This window comes from Chaetodon auriga, chromosome 3, assembly GCF_051107435.1.
Source record: "Chaetodon auriga isolate fChaAug3 chromosome 3, fChaAug3.hap1, whole genome shotgun sequence".
NCBI lineage: Eukaryota > Metazoa > Chordata > Actinopteri > Chaetodontiformes > Chaetodontidae > Chaetodon > Chaetodon auriga.
This window is the reverse complement of record NC_135076.1, coordinates 4,382,003-4,397,469: the sequence shown is the minus strand read 5'-3', so window position 1 is coordinate 4,397,469 and position 15,467 is coordinate 4,382,003. Positions and strand designations below refer to the sequence as shown.

General features: G+C 42.4%; 1 protein-coding gene and 1 long non-coding RNA gene across 4 annotated transcripts in view; one reads left to right on the top strand and one right to left on the bottom strand.

Moving 5' to 3' along the window:
- The window catches only part of nlgn1 (neuroligin 1), a 322,900-nt gene that overhangs the window by 286,025 nt on the left and 21,408 nt on the right, over nt 1-15,467 (bottom strand). The gene's annotated exons all lie outside the window — the stretch shown is intronic.
- On the top strand, nt 7,307-8,755 carry LOC143315749 (uncharacterized). The gene is made up of 3 exons (XR_013076176.1): nt 7,307-7,425; nt 8,200-8,368; nt 8,614-8,755. It is a non-coding gene; the product is annotated as an uncharacterized LOC143315749 (long non-coding RNA).

Here is a 15,467-nt window from a genome sequence, read left to right as displayed (position 1 = left end):
TGTATTTCCCAGTGTTGACATGCATCAACTCTCCAGAAAAGGAGCTATTTATCACAATCATTCATTCACTACTCTACCTTGAGTACCACTTGTCTGGTGAGATTTATGGTATCAAATGATGCAATGCAACATGATGCAGCATGTGTTACAATCTTCTTTAATAAGTCACATTTGTGCAAGGCAGCCAACTGTTATGCAATAAATAAAAATATCAATTAAGGGAGGAAAGCATTATATCGGTTTAAAAAAAAACTATGTAAATAGAACAAAATGCACAACCGTTCTCTTACTCAGTATAAAACCTAAATAAAATACAGGTTTGAAAAAAAAAAAAAAAAACAAAAAACAGAAAAAACACTGAAATAAATCCAAATTTCTTGCATTAAAGAACCAGACAGGAGATATTTTCAAGAGAAAATCTATGCGTGTGTGTGTGTGTGTGTTGTTGTTGTTGTTTATGAAAGTGTGTGTACATCGGTGTGTGTGCATGTGTGATGTAGAACATGACGGTTTGTCATCCCCAGTGTGTGTTTTTGTGTTTTTTTCCACACTGCTTAGGAGTCAATGTTCCACCTGGATGAGCTCACCTTCAGATTTCATACACTGAGGAAATCCTATTTACCTGCACACACACACACACACACACACACACACACACGCACACACACACACTGACATGACAAGTTGTCTAGTCAGCTAACAAAAAATATACTATTTTCACACACATACACACCTATGCGCAAACAGACACACACACTTCAATGAGCTGAGACACCTTAAGGAAAATATTATGTGATTACACACATGTACACGGAGATACATTGTGGCTAGACGCAGCTCAGTTTTGAAGCACACACGCCGTTCTCCAGTATACACACACACTTCCCAGACAGAAAGGCAGGCAATGAGTGGCAGGCAGATATGAAACAACAAGACATACAGACATTTACAACATCAGCACCAGGAGAAACATAATGGGGAGAAAAGTAGAACAAAGACCGCAGGAGATATAGATCAAACTGGAGTGTGTGATATACAGATACACAGACAAGAAGCTTATGCTCCCACTTTCTATGTGTGTGTGTGAGAGAGGGATCATGGGTAATTTAGCATGCTTCACAAGCAAACTGGAGGTAATTAGAGAAACATGATAACAGGGGAAAGTTAGAACCTGAAACTAGGATATGAGTTCATGTATCAGTCAAAACATCCACAAACACATCCAACCCTCCCCCCACCCCCCAACCACCCTACACACACACACACACACACACACACACACACACACACACACACAGTCGTGTTTCCGCATCTCTCTCAACCTAAACTGAAACCAAGTCTTCATCCAAAAATTTAATGATCTATGTTCAGGGGACTTGTGCGAAAATGAATGCAAGTACACACAGTGTGACTGTGTGAACAGATTTATGTGATAACACAACATGAGTGATAGATGTGCACACACATACACACACCGAGCAAAGTATGTTAATAAGTAAGTAATATATTCAATATACAGTATAAGTAATATATTATTTGGGTCAGGAAGTCTGGTTTTCTCAGTATTTTATAGTCTGTTACAGTTTGATTCAGTAACTCCGCTTTACATACATGTAAAAACCTTTTGCTTTACTAGGTAATGACCTGGTCTCCTAGAAATTCTGTTTATGCATACAGTACATTCTCATAACACTGTGGTGACAAAGATCTTTTTTTTTTTTCTTTTTTTTTTCCTGGATCATGTCCAGAAGCAACATTTTTATGAGTGAATGAACTGCTACATTTTCGTACTGTACTGTAGTGACATGGAGGTGTTCAGGGTGGCTTGTCACCATAAAAAGACTCTGACACTTCGGGCCAGGGTTTGCTTCCTCAGTCAAAACTGAAGGGGGCATTTGGTGGACATTTAAACAGATGAGTCATCTCAAAAACTGAACAATTCCCCAAGTTTCAGTTTAGGGCAGATTTGCTTTGACAGTGACACCAGTAAATGAGGCAAAGGTTAACAAATCCTGTAGGGACAGAACGGTCTTGATACTACATTTCTAAAAAGAAAATAATAATAAATAAATAAATAACAAATAAACTATAACTTCACCTAGTAGCGTTGCAAGAAATCTCAGGCCCCCCCACCCCACCTGTGCAAAAATTTGGTTTTTGCACACATAAATGCACAATTTCTGGGACATTTGAGATGAATACGGAAAAAATAGATTAGTGGTTTTCAGAGACCTCCAACAGAGGTCCCTGAAAGCCCAGGCCTATCAATAATCATTGTTGTAAATAAGTGGCCGGGGCCCCACTGGTGGCCGGGGGCTCCAAGCAACTGCCTGGCTTGCCAGTTCACAAGCCCCGCCCCTGACTTCACCTATAACTCAGAAAATACACAAATCTGTTCATGAGAGCACTTTTCCCAGTTCCTTGAAACTAGCTACAACAACACCTGGTCATATATCTGCAGACGAACAGGAGATAAGCAATTATAAACTCATCAGCATACTCTCCGTCATCTCAAAGGTCATTGAAAATGTTGTAGCAGAACAACTGATTGGACACCTTGATTCCAAGGCCCTTTCACACCCCATGTAATTTGTTTCCAGGAGAAAAAAAAAAAACTGAAGCAATTCAACTGAAGCAGCATGATGCTATTTCCTTATAGTTATTAAAACAAATCTAGATAAATGAGGGGGCCTGTACAAGGCTTTTGACACAGTAAACCACTAAATACTAGTTCACAAATTGGCAATCTATTAAGTTTCTATAACAACCCAAAACTAGATTTAATCCTGCCTAAGTGGGTTAGCTGGGGGTTGGCACAAGGCTTTTCAGTACATACATGGATGATCTCCCATCAATTTGCAGTGACGCTGAATTCATGATGTATGCAGATGACACCCTGACATATACCATCACCATAAGGTACTGCAGCAAAGAACAGTGCCTTTAGAGTGAAGATGGAAATGAGGATATGATACAACAGGATCCAAGTATCAGGCTCATATCAAGTAAATGAATCCTGATTTTCAGTACGGTTGGTGCAGAAGTTACAAAGCAGCTTCTGTAGCATTTTTATTGTCTTAGTTGGATTACCATTATTGTAGAAAGCATGATGAACAATTTCACAATTAAGGATTCTGTGCCAAATTGAACTTTCATTTGTTCTTTTTTTAATGAAGTCAGAACATCACTCCGACATCATTCTGGCCGCTAGCCTCTCATTCCTGAAACTAACCCGACATGCTCGTCATCCACTGCCCTGTATTTTTGTGCATTCTCAGTACAAACCTGCCCTACACTCTCGTCACCCAACTTTACACACCTGATTCTTCCTCTTTCTTGCTGTTTGGTTGCTCTATCCCTGTGCACAAATCTGCCTGCTACAATTGGGAGTGAAGACCTAAATTCACCCGCAATGATCATGTGTTCTAATTCTGTTTGAAGTCAGGGGAGTGGTTTTAATGAGAAACATGGCTGCACCATCAGACTGTACAGTAAAAGAGAATATTTTGCAATCTTCACAGCAGATAGAAGGGTTAGGGTTAAGGTTAAAAGGATTTTTTGATGCTTCGATTCTCAATATATCGACTGCACTCAACAGGAACACACATCCACATGAACACTATTTTCACAAAAGGTTTGTTTGAGTCAACTCAAAACGTATTTGTCCAACCTCTCTCTACTACTACTGCTCTGCTTTCACACTTGTGTGCTATAGTTGTTTTACTCTGGTAATGCTTTTAATTTAAAGCGCAGATGTTTACCACCATCAGAAGAAAAGCATTTTGACACATAATAACACATATGCAGGGAGACTGGATAACAACTTATGTCTCTAATCATGGCTGAGGGGAGCACATCCACCTGCACAAGCTGCAACAAAGCCACATACCTCTCTGCTCTTTCATCAGCCTCCTTAGGAAAAAAATGGCTTGGCCAGTAACAACGTTATTATGTGCACATGACCTTTCTTCCAATCGGAGGTCTCTCTGACCTCTGACTGCCAATGACTGTCAGATCTTCCTTCAGGTGCACTCTGGTCCAACATTCACAAAAAGCTTCCATATTGACAAAAGTATAGGCGATATCGGTAACAGGTAAAATCAGCGATCCATACTGTATGTATGTTTACTATTATGTTTGCTGTTCTCACTGACCTTCCTCTGTTAATCATAATATTAACACCATAAAATTTACATTGCTATTGGGGAAATGACACAAACACTGAGGTGAACCTGGGCACATCAAGTCCAATCAACTTCACTCATCTGTTTCATGAATCACAAAGCAACAGTGTCTGTGTTTGGTGTAGTGAGCACAGCTTTTCACGTACCTCCCCATACCTGCTATAGTGACCACACACACACAAACTCATACACACGCACACAGAGAATAACACAGACATAAACACTCGATGATGCCAAAGAAAAAAATCAAGTCAAAACAAGTCATTTCATTTCCTGTGCTAGGCCACCTCTCAGGTTGCAACTGTCTTTCAAATGCACACACACACACGCAAACACACACACACACACGCACGCACACACACACACACACACACACACAACCAATTATCTTGCTGAAGACGGGAAAATCTATACATCTGCACCCTTGGGTAAAAAAGAAAGAAATCTTGAAAAAATCGAATAAGTTCAGTGTATATTTTGGCTCATGTCTTATATCGTGTTGTCAACATTGGTCACATGTAAGAAGGGTGTAAAATATATCAAACAATGCATAGATCAAAAAAAAAAAAAAAAACGTAATTGTTTTCTTGTATTGTGTATTTAAGAGCCTTAGAAAATCCATATTCATTGTGCAAAATCATGTTAGCTGCCATGTTGATGCCAGAGGAAAAACTGCTTCGTCGGCCGCCTTTAAAAGTCAGCAGTTTTTTTGTTATTTGTTCAGGGACACAGAAGAATTGCCTACTAAACCTCTTTTACTTTTAGCAAACTGAAGCATGCTAAATGGTCCCTTTGGATCATGTCAAATGAGGAACCAGTGGAATATACCCACAACTTCTGTATATTGATGGAAAAAATACACAGTTTCAAACACTGCAGGCTGTTGGAACTTGGAAATTACCAAGATTTTCATGCAGCCGTGCTTTGGATCACAAAAGGCCAAAGAAAATCTCTAGCAAATGTTCAGCCTCTTTCTTCTAGCTTTACTTAAAGGTCCCATATTATGAAAAACCGACTTTTTCTGGGATTTGGGGTGTTATTTTGTGTCTGTGGTGCTACCACACGCATACAAAGTGTGAAATAAGACCGTCCGTGCTTTTTTGAGTAAGATACGGATTTGTGAAAGCACCCTTCCAACCGAGCCATTGGAGTTCCGGGAGTACTGTTGCGTAACAAGTCCGGATATTTGCATGCTCCCACCCACCAGCCACCAGCCACCACCCCTACTCCTCTCATTGGCGTCTCTCCACCCACCAGATACGCTACCTTCTCACAGATCTGCGATGTCGCTATCGAATGCACCCTGTTAGGAATCATGTCGAGCTGCCACACACAGTGTTCTGTTGGTGGCTGTAAAGACGAGCACAAATCGCTCCATCGGCTCCCAGCCGCAGAGGACAGAAGAGCGGCGTGAATTGAATTTCTGAAGGCAACGTCCCCGCTACAGTTGGCAAAAACCTGCTGGTGTGTGCTAGGCATGGTACGGTTTATGTGGACAAACCGAACCGTACGCTTTGCTTCTCACGGCACGGGGCATGTGTAAACCGTACGGTGTCCACGGTTTAAGTTTTTTTGGTGACCAGACGTTCGACGTGCGCATTGTAGCCCGTATGTTACCACGTGGTTATCATTCGCGCCAAAGAAGCGAAACCAAAGCAAGGAGGAGCAGCGTGTACAAACATGGCAAGTGGAAGTGAGGAAGGCGGGCCGCCTAGGCCGGACATAGAGGATGCACTAGGGATGGGACGGTTAATGAAACCGAGCCGAACCGTTCGGGTCGACCTTCCCGGTTCGGTGCGCGTGCGTGCCGTTCGAATCATACTCGCGCGCAACTTTGGGTGTGTTGCGGGAAATCAGTTTTAGAGGAGGTGCGAACATGGCGAGCGGAGAAGACTCGGAGCTAGAGGATGCGCCAGCAGCGTTATATAGGTCTGGTGTGTGGGAGCATTTTGCATTCAGGGTGACCTATGAAGGCGGTAAGAAAGTTGTGGATAAAAGTGCCACAGTGTGCAAGTACTGTGCAACGCGTATCGCTTACGCTAACGGAAACACATCTAACATGTTGGCTCAACTGCGGAGACATCATCCCAGTGTGACCGTTGACAGCGCAAGAAGGAGGGGCGGGGAGCCGGGCAGAGAGCCGGGCAGGGCTGCACAACTTCTCCTCCCCGCGGCTTTTAAACAAACGTACACAGACGAGTCAGACAGGGCAAAGGGCATAACGAAAGCACTGGGGTGTTTCATCGCCAAAGATATGCAACCTTATGCCGTGGTTGAGGGTGCGGGATTTCAGTGCATGATAAGGCACTCGAGCCACGATATAAAATCCCCTCCCGCAAACACTTCAGCTGCACGGTAATTCCCGCACTTTATGAAGAGGTCCGACGGGGAATTGTGAAAGAGTTGTCTGACACAGCCTATGTTGCTCTTACTACGGATGGATGGACATCCAGGGCAACTGGATTATTTATTGTATTTTGTTTTGTTACTTTAGATAACACAGTGACACTTTAAGTTTGATTAAAAAAAACAAACAAACAGACTCCAGCCTTATTTCTTTGATTGTATTTCAAACACTGCACTTCAATTTTCGAGTGGAAAATACTTAGCTTTTCATGAACCACTAATAGTCCATACGGAGTTGAAACATGTTACATGTTAGAAGAAACATGTTATTTTTGTGTTGATTTCAAAGGGACCTAAGTCTGATAGAGCCTATGCTTTACTTTATGTTGATGGTATATAATGTGAGTTGTAAAAACAGTAAAGTTAAATTCTTTCATAAGCACCAAGCGTCAGAGTTGTGAGAGCCGTTTTGGCGAAGCGTTTTATTTTAGATAGAGATATTGTTTTCCAAATAAATGAAAAGCATGTTGGAACTAGCAATATCTCCTCTCTTTCAGTGCCAGAATCTCACTTACCTTTAACCCAAGACCGTCACAATGATGTATCAAATGTCAGACTGCCTCATTCTTTCAGTTTTAACATTACTATACAAGACATAATTGATTTTTGAAACAATCAATGTACACCGAACCGAACCGAAAACCGTGACCACAAAACCGTGATACGAACCGAACCGCGGATTTTGTGAACCGTTCCACCCCTAGTGTGTGCTAACCACTTCGAGGCTGACTGTTCCGCCAAGCCCGGTCAGTACGAGGCAGGATTAGCTGGGAGACTTTCTCTAAAGGAGGGCTCACTTCCAGCTTTGCGTGGATTACGTGCAGACGAGGGACATGTAAGTATACAAATAATTAGCTGTGTGTTTCTTGAGTAGATTAGCGCGAACTCTTGCGTGTTGTAGCGTGTGTGTTTTGCCATTGAGAACGATGTCAGGCTAACCGCTAGCTTCGAGACTACGACTCCAGCCATCACAGGTTAGCTCGCTGCCACCGTAGCTTTTGGTCCATCACACCACGTTTCTGATCTTGCAAATGAGTGAATACATGTTCGAAGGAGATGCCAGCATTCACAAATATTAAGCTGTGTTCATTTTGCAGTTTAACACGAATTAACCAAGAAGTGCTTTGCGACATAGCACAAGCTAACGCTAACCGCTAGCTTCTAGTTCGCAATTAGCATGGTCTCCATATGCAAACCCAGCGACCCGGTCGGTCAAGCGATACATACACAGACGCTCCGCAGGGCCTAAGCTTCAAGAATTTATGAAATTAATGCATTTGGAAACGTTTTCTAAACTGGAGTATGTTAGAAAAGCCCAGGGCAAAACGAGTGTATGGTTGAGACTGCTACATCCCAGCCCACACTCCAAGCATTTTTTCTCTTATTTTTACGCTGTGTATAGCTGTTGGCATAGCTAGTCATGTAAGATAAGGTTGATGTCACTTCTCTCTTTTTATATAGGCCAGTGCATCATTACAGTTACCTGCTATTGATCAATTGTAGCAGTGAGCTGTTGCAGCCTTTAGTGCTTGAATTTACACTATAACAGTGCTGTCATGTTTTACTCCTAAGTATGCCCTGTTATCATAACAATATACTGTTGTTACAGCTGTCCAGGCTACTGTGTCCTGCAAGGACTACTGTTGTTATGCACTTCAGTACAACGAGAATGCTGATAGAGGACAAGCGACCACATCATCAGGAGATCCTCTTTTCAAACTGAGCTTTCCAAAGTCCATGAACGGAGACAGCCAAACCAGTGAAGACTAACCACATTCGTAAGTGTGAACTCCTTTTTTTTATTTACTCAAAGAACAAACATTTATATTGTACATGACAAAAAGACACAAAGTACCACAAGTCAGTACTTTCAACACAATAAATAAACCAAAAAAAATACACACTTAAATACCTGAGAAACTACAAAATTCAAAGTGCAAACTCACTATATTTGCAGTTGCTGAATGATCTAATAAATGATACTAATGATTCACTTTTTCCTGTGTGTCTGTGTATTGCACAGGTTATATTGATGATTTGATGGACATGATCACGGAGAGGATCTTTGTCGACCCATCATCGTACAGAGCTGAGATTCTGAAGATAAACATCCTGCTGGACGTGTCGTCGGAGGGGATCTTCCCTGGGCATCAGGAAACTCCCAACGTCAATCTGCATGATGGGATGACTGCTTGAATCTTCTGCCCAAGGAAGCTCCGGCACCAGCTCACAAAACTCATTGGCTAGATACCTGTAACGACTGAGAAAATTTGAACATTATGTTAGTCAACAGGTTCTATAATGTCAACATCTGTATTCACATTTTTCTTATATGGATTCAGAATCCTTCACTTGTACTGTATTTCCATGTACAAATATTCATGACTGCAGTCAATAAATATTTATTTATCTGTAAAATGTTTCATGTGAAGAAATGTATAATATATAGCATTTGCTAAGGAAAAACCTGGTTATATGGTCAAGATAAAATATGACTGACTATATTTAGTTTATTATGGTGTATGAACAGTGAAGTTGGTTATTATAGATGAAACTCACTGCTCTGTCCCCCATAGCGGTAAAGGGTCGTATTCAGCCCTGTAAGTGTTGTAAATGTCTAAGTAAGTGTCTAAATGCGTTCTCACTGCAGAACGCATTTAGACAAACAGGTTCTAAACCTGGATGGTTGATCATGCATGGAGGCCTTTCATCTACAACTGCTGCAGCCTTGTTGTAACCTATTATTCATAACATAAGGTGAGTATCTGCAGTGGCATGTTATCTGCAATCATACACTATGATCATACTGTAAGTGCAGGTAAAGATACTGTGACATGTGGCACCTCCTGGCAGCATTTGTTCTCAGGCTGCATTGTTGCACAATTTCCACATAAGCGCTGATACGAACAAGTAAAAAAAAAAAAATCATGCATGTATAAAGCTAAAGAAATACGAAACCTTGCATACCAACATTTTCAACCAATAACAGCACCCGCGTTTTAGATTTGAATGTGTGTGCTCTAGCTAGCTACTTTTTCTCAGCCTGAGGTGAATGGTCAGTAGTGCTGCTCAGCAGTGTCGCCTGTGTGCTCTGCCCGTTCATGTGTAAATGAGACGGAGCGCTGAAACTAACAGCGCAGTTAGACCGGTCAATGTCTCAGCAACCCAGTGATTACTAGAAACCCCCTCCTCTTTATGTAAACAAGCAGGACCTTCCGACTCTGCTTTCATATGATACCAGGCTTGTGTGGTTTGTGTGATGTGGTGAAATCAGCAGACGCGCAAAAGTGGACATACGCTATTTCCGTGTTTTCGTTACATACGCATTTATTGCGGTATGAATTATGTTTTGTTTGTGTGGCAATCCTTGGTAGAGACTTTTAGCTGAGTTTCTCCCCGTCAATCTGGTATGCTACAAGTTAGGATTGGTGCTTCCTAGCGTGAGCATTGACCGTCTGAACTGCGGGCCTCTCACGCTGCCACCTGTACAGGCCGTGTTGAAGAGAAAAAGATAGAAAGATGTATTTTGACTAACCTTTCAGGAGCGTCCTGCTGAATTCTCTGAGGTTCTGTAGGAGCCTTCCCTCCTCCAGGATCCGATTCAGGTTCGAACATGTACGGTTGAACTACTGAAGAACTCGGTCTATTCACTACCGTCATGTCCGCTACTTTCGCACGGGCAGAGCTACGTGAGTCTACGCTCTCACCGTTACCACGGTGACATGGGTGGGACAGCAGCAGCTTATTTGCATTTAAAGCTACAGACACCAGAAACGGCACATTCTGAAAGGGGCTGAAAAAGAGGGATATAGAGGGGGGCAAGAATCTTTTCCTAAAAGCTATTTCCAGCAAACAGCACCAAAAACATGTTCTATGGAAATCATAGACCTATGTAACTTATTGAAAAATTGTCATAATATGTCACCTTTAAATGCACTGAAACCCTATTTTTTCAATCAGCTTCTTATGAGTGACAGAAATAAACAGAAACATGCCGTTGTAGTTATTTTAAAGAGAGCACTGGCATGATCACAGCAAGCCTAATTCAACACAGTTTAAGATGTACTTCAACCATTTAGCTTTGAACTCCTCGATCATTGTCAGAGTCAATATGGACAGCTAAAAAAACACAATGCAACTCGACTGCCGACAGTTGAGTGAGAGATTGGGGTGTGTTATGCCAATAACAGCTAATTTAGCCTGGAACCTCTAGCCTGTGGCAGAGATGAAGAGCTGCTAGAGAGGTCTGGTAAGCTCACTTCTTTCTACCTCCACACTAACAGACTTTTTTCTTTTCCAAACTTCCAAACTAGTCTCCAGCCCGAGCTGAGGCTGACACTACTTGGGGACATTTATCAGACTTAACACAGCTCCCTCTGGAGACACAAAAGACTTTACCCAATGTTTCACATATGGAAATGTTTCACACCCTCGGAAACAGATTTAGAGCCTCAGTGTTTTCCTGAAAGGTTTTAAACCTACAACCTGTTAAGACATGAACATGTGAGCCATGAACATCTGATATCAACCACAAGAAACTTTTGACCAAGTGGCTTCCAATAAAATATGGCTTACCTGCAGGAAAAAAAAAAAATAATAATAAAAATAAAAAAAATATGTGTATACATATATGTGTGTGTGTGTGTGTGTGTGTGTGTGTATATATATAAAATTCATAATATGGAAATATATTTCTTTTTTTCAAAGGCAGACCTTTCCTCTCATGTTCCTGTATATCTAATACAAGACTGAATATGACACTGAGTATGGGAGTTCATGTCTTTCTAAGGTGGACTATTCACTTTATACCCGGGAAGTCAGTTTGCATCTGCTGATGTTATTGCTTGGAGGCCTCATGGGATGCAGGCGGCAGTCGGTCGAGTGGTAGTGACGTGGGAGTGAAGGTGAAGCATTAAGTGAGCAAAAAATTGGAGTTTCCCATCTGCCAGCTCAGAAACGGGAGTAGAAATCCCCATTTTTCCCTGTGAAACATCTGTTGAGTCAGACTAAGTAATCCCAGATGCAGTGCCTCACTCCAGTCAAACCACACATGGTGATGAAGCTGACAGTCATCTCCTCCATCCTCCCAGCGCCCAAACCGCCATACTGGCAGACAGAAGCCCCCCTACCCCTACTCCCAGCAACCATATTTCTGAACAAATGACCGCTTATCGACAGCGCCACACAAAAAAATGATATGTACACAAACAAATGCTAAACAGAGGCAGCACTCGTGGAATAATAGCGGACAGGCAACAAGAGAGAGCAGCAGTGAGAGCCCTGAAAAGGAAGCTGTTTTCATTGATTGTTCCGTGGTTTTGTTAATGAGTCCATAAAAGTGGCTGCAAGTGTTTTTACAGCGAGGCTGGAGAGAAAGAAATGGCACGCTGCTCTTTGTCATCACGGATACATGAACTGCTGAGAGGGACATAAACCCGTCAGCGAGTCGAACACTGGTCATTTGGAAGCACGCAGGAAAGCATCTGAAACTTCTCCACAGCTCACACCAACAGTACCACCACCATTCATCGCATCCATCATATTTAAACCAATGTATGTATGTGTTACATACACCGGGTCACTGGCCCCATGGTGGCACTGCATTGTTTATGGATGTGCAACATGCAACATCTCAAAGGCAGCAGACTGAGAAACAGGATCTGTATTCCCTGTTGTTTGGCCCATTCTGTTGTCTTCGTTTTACATGCAGAACTACAACATGGAGGAATGCTCACATCTTGACATTAGCAACTGTCTGTGAATATTCTTATTCACTTCAACCGCATGACAGGCAAATTCCAGGTTGTGTGCCCTGTGATGATGCTGGGGGATGGCTAAGTGTTGTACAAGATAGAAGAGTCTTGAAAATAGAGACATCATTATTCTTGCACTGTTCCATAATGTTTTTCACTTCAAGATATAACCAGACTACAAACTGCAGCATCCCTGTCATAGACGACAGAGTCATTTTATTGGACAGAAGACTGAGGTGACTGTACCTTGAGGGTCAAAGGGAAAGGTTAAAGCTGACTTGGTTACAGCAGATTAGCTGTGTGAATTCACTTCTTACAACAAAGCTTTGTTTGATTATGTGTGCTAGCTTTTATTATTTTAAGAAAATATATATAGATTGTTTTTTTTTTCAAATGGTTATACAATTGGCTTTTTTATCCTTATTTTCCCTTTTTTCTCCCTTTTTAGTTAATTCATTAGTGATGCATGTACCCTGTCGCTGGACAGGTCCCTGCAGGCTATATTGCTTTTAAATCATGTTGAGCAGCATGAGTTTTCAATGTGACTTCTATATTGCGTGTTGCATTAATGCGTGTTTCCTTCAATGATCTACTTTAATGATTAGAGAAACTGCTTTCAGACATTTTCATTTCCATGCACACAGTAATTTCACAGGTGGGACATTCAAGCAGCAAAACCCAAAGCTGCAGTTAGAAACTTGACAGGACAGGAAGAATTAAACCTTCAGCTTCTGAAATGAATTTTTCTTTGACAGCCCTGATGGAGCTCAGGATTTATCATGAGGATGGTTGCTTTACTCCACATGTTGTCACCCTATGAACCTGGACTGTGTGTGTGCAACCTTTTGAATGTGCCGAAGAGCACAGGATATTAATTAACATTAGATCCTGAGTGATCATGCTGCCATTTCGGGGGATTTAAATAATCAGTGAAGTGCCTCATGCATGAATGTGCACAGTGTCTTGTTGTTTCTGCTGCGGGTGGATCACTGCAAGTATTTAATAAACTCAAAATGAGATGATGTATTATTTCAGCCACCCGTTACCCTCTCTCTCTGTCTCTCAGAGTTTTATACTTTGCATTAAGTTTACAACAAAAATCTAAAGTCATGTTATAACCATACATACCATATCTAGATATCTAGTTTCGTTTCCGCCGCTGGCTCAGTGGAGGCACAGCGTAAAGTCAGGTCCGCTTCGCCGATGGGGCGTGGTGGCGCAGACTTTGGTATGTTTGTGCACTGCACTGAGGGTGCAACTACTCCCCCCTCTCATCTCAGTCCCACCCAGCGGCGCAACTCGGAAGGAGGGAGGGGAAAAGGCGTGGAGTGGGTTTGACACAGCCGAGTCCAATGTTCACCAATCACACCAGCTCCTCACCTCACCTTTAAAAACGCCGCTGGTGAGGCGCATGGGAAGTTTCGAGGTTGACTGAGCTCGCGCAGGAAACTGTCCGACGCCTAAACTTCTCCCAGGAGGAGACTGACGTTCTGGTCCGGGAGGTCCAGGCTTGCAGTGGCCGTATCTATGTACCTGTGTACATTCCGTCAGGTTGAGTGACCATTACGCGTGCCGAACGCGCTTTCAATGTGGTCGGATAAGATACTGATCAAAATATATAAATTTAGGTCTGACTGTATGTGCTGACTCAGTTGCATTGAATCGTGGCTGTTGCTAATTATTGATCGCAGTGAAATGCCAGACACTGTGGAAACCTGCCTGTGAGGTATTGGTGACGTGGGCGCACGACTCTGCCGGTTTACGAAAATCCACTTGCCCAGTGGCGCGCCGCTGGCGCACAGAGTTGACCAGGTCTGGGGTGGCGAGCTTTCAGCGCACTTTTACGCCGCCGGCATAGACCGAAATGGACCGAAAATCCAAATCCGCCGGCTGATCCTGCCGACACCTCCCCCTACTGCACCGCATCGCCCATCCTGGCATACCTCTGTGCGCCTCGGTTTACCAAAATACCAAGTGTGCTGCGCGCCGGCCTGCGCTGCACGAAAATACCACTGCGCGGGGTGCACACCCTGCACCCCGCCAACAGCAGGGACGAAAATAGAGCCCCTTGTCTCTATCTCCCTCTGAATTGCTGTGTCAGCTGACTGGCAAATCAGACAAAAAAAAAAATATATAATGACTGCATTTAATCTCCACTCCACTACTTGTTTTGTCTTTGTTATTTCTCTTTGTGTCAGTCTTTGCTGTCTGGTCTCGTCTCACTGCCCTCTTCTGTCTCTCTTATTGTAAAGCAACAGGGAAATTACCATCAAATGAGCGGCCTGCCTTTCCAAGTGAAGAAACACAAGAGAAAGATTTATCATTTCAAAAGTTATTAGGAGCCACAGTTTGCCTGTTTATTGCTCAATTAAGTAAGACTCAAAAACAAACAGAATAATTAACAGTAGTGTGTCCCTGGAGTAGAACATTTTTTGGCACATTTAGAAAAACTCATTCATTCATTCATTCATTCATTCAAAGAGCTGCAATGTGATGGGGAGCCTTCACACTCATGGGTTCATCCTCAAACACATGCTGTTTGCGCTGGTTGGAGAAACACTGGACCAGTCAGAGCTTTGCAGAGAAAAATGACCAGAAAAATGGAGACTGGTGGGATCAGATCAAAAAAGCTACACAGGTTATAATTCAACAAATTAGAATGCAACGCGGTCCACCAAACAGTGTTACCACTAATACAGTGGTAATATCAGTATGGCTCATCTTCAATGGTTTTTGGACAACAAAGGAGCTGTATGGCACAGAGGTGTCAGCCACATCAGGCAGATTCTGACACAGGGAGTACTTGAGAGAAGCATATATTCACCACCAGCATTGTCCTTTAATGAAATTTGAGCAGGCTACGTGGTTTATCCTGGCTTTCTACCCTCACACTGATACAAATTAAATTATAGGTCTGGATTATAAAAACACACTGCATGTCACCAATTGCCAAATGCACCAACAACACATTATTCAGGGGATTAACACTCGAAGACACACTGAGTCTTAAAAACATAAAATTGTGTCTTGTCTTAATCATTAACAGAAACAAGCGTGAATCCTTGGAAACAAGGCAGAAAAATATTAATGACTGCACTGGAATCATATCTACGACACAAGATCA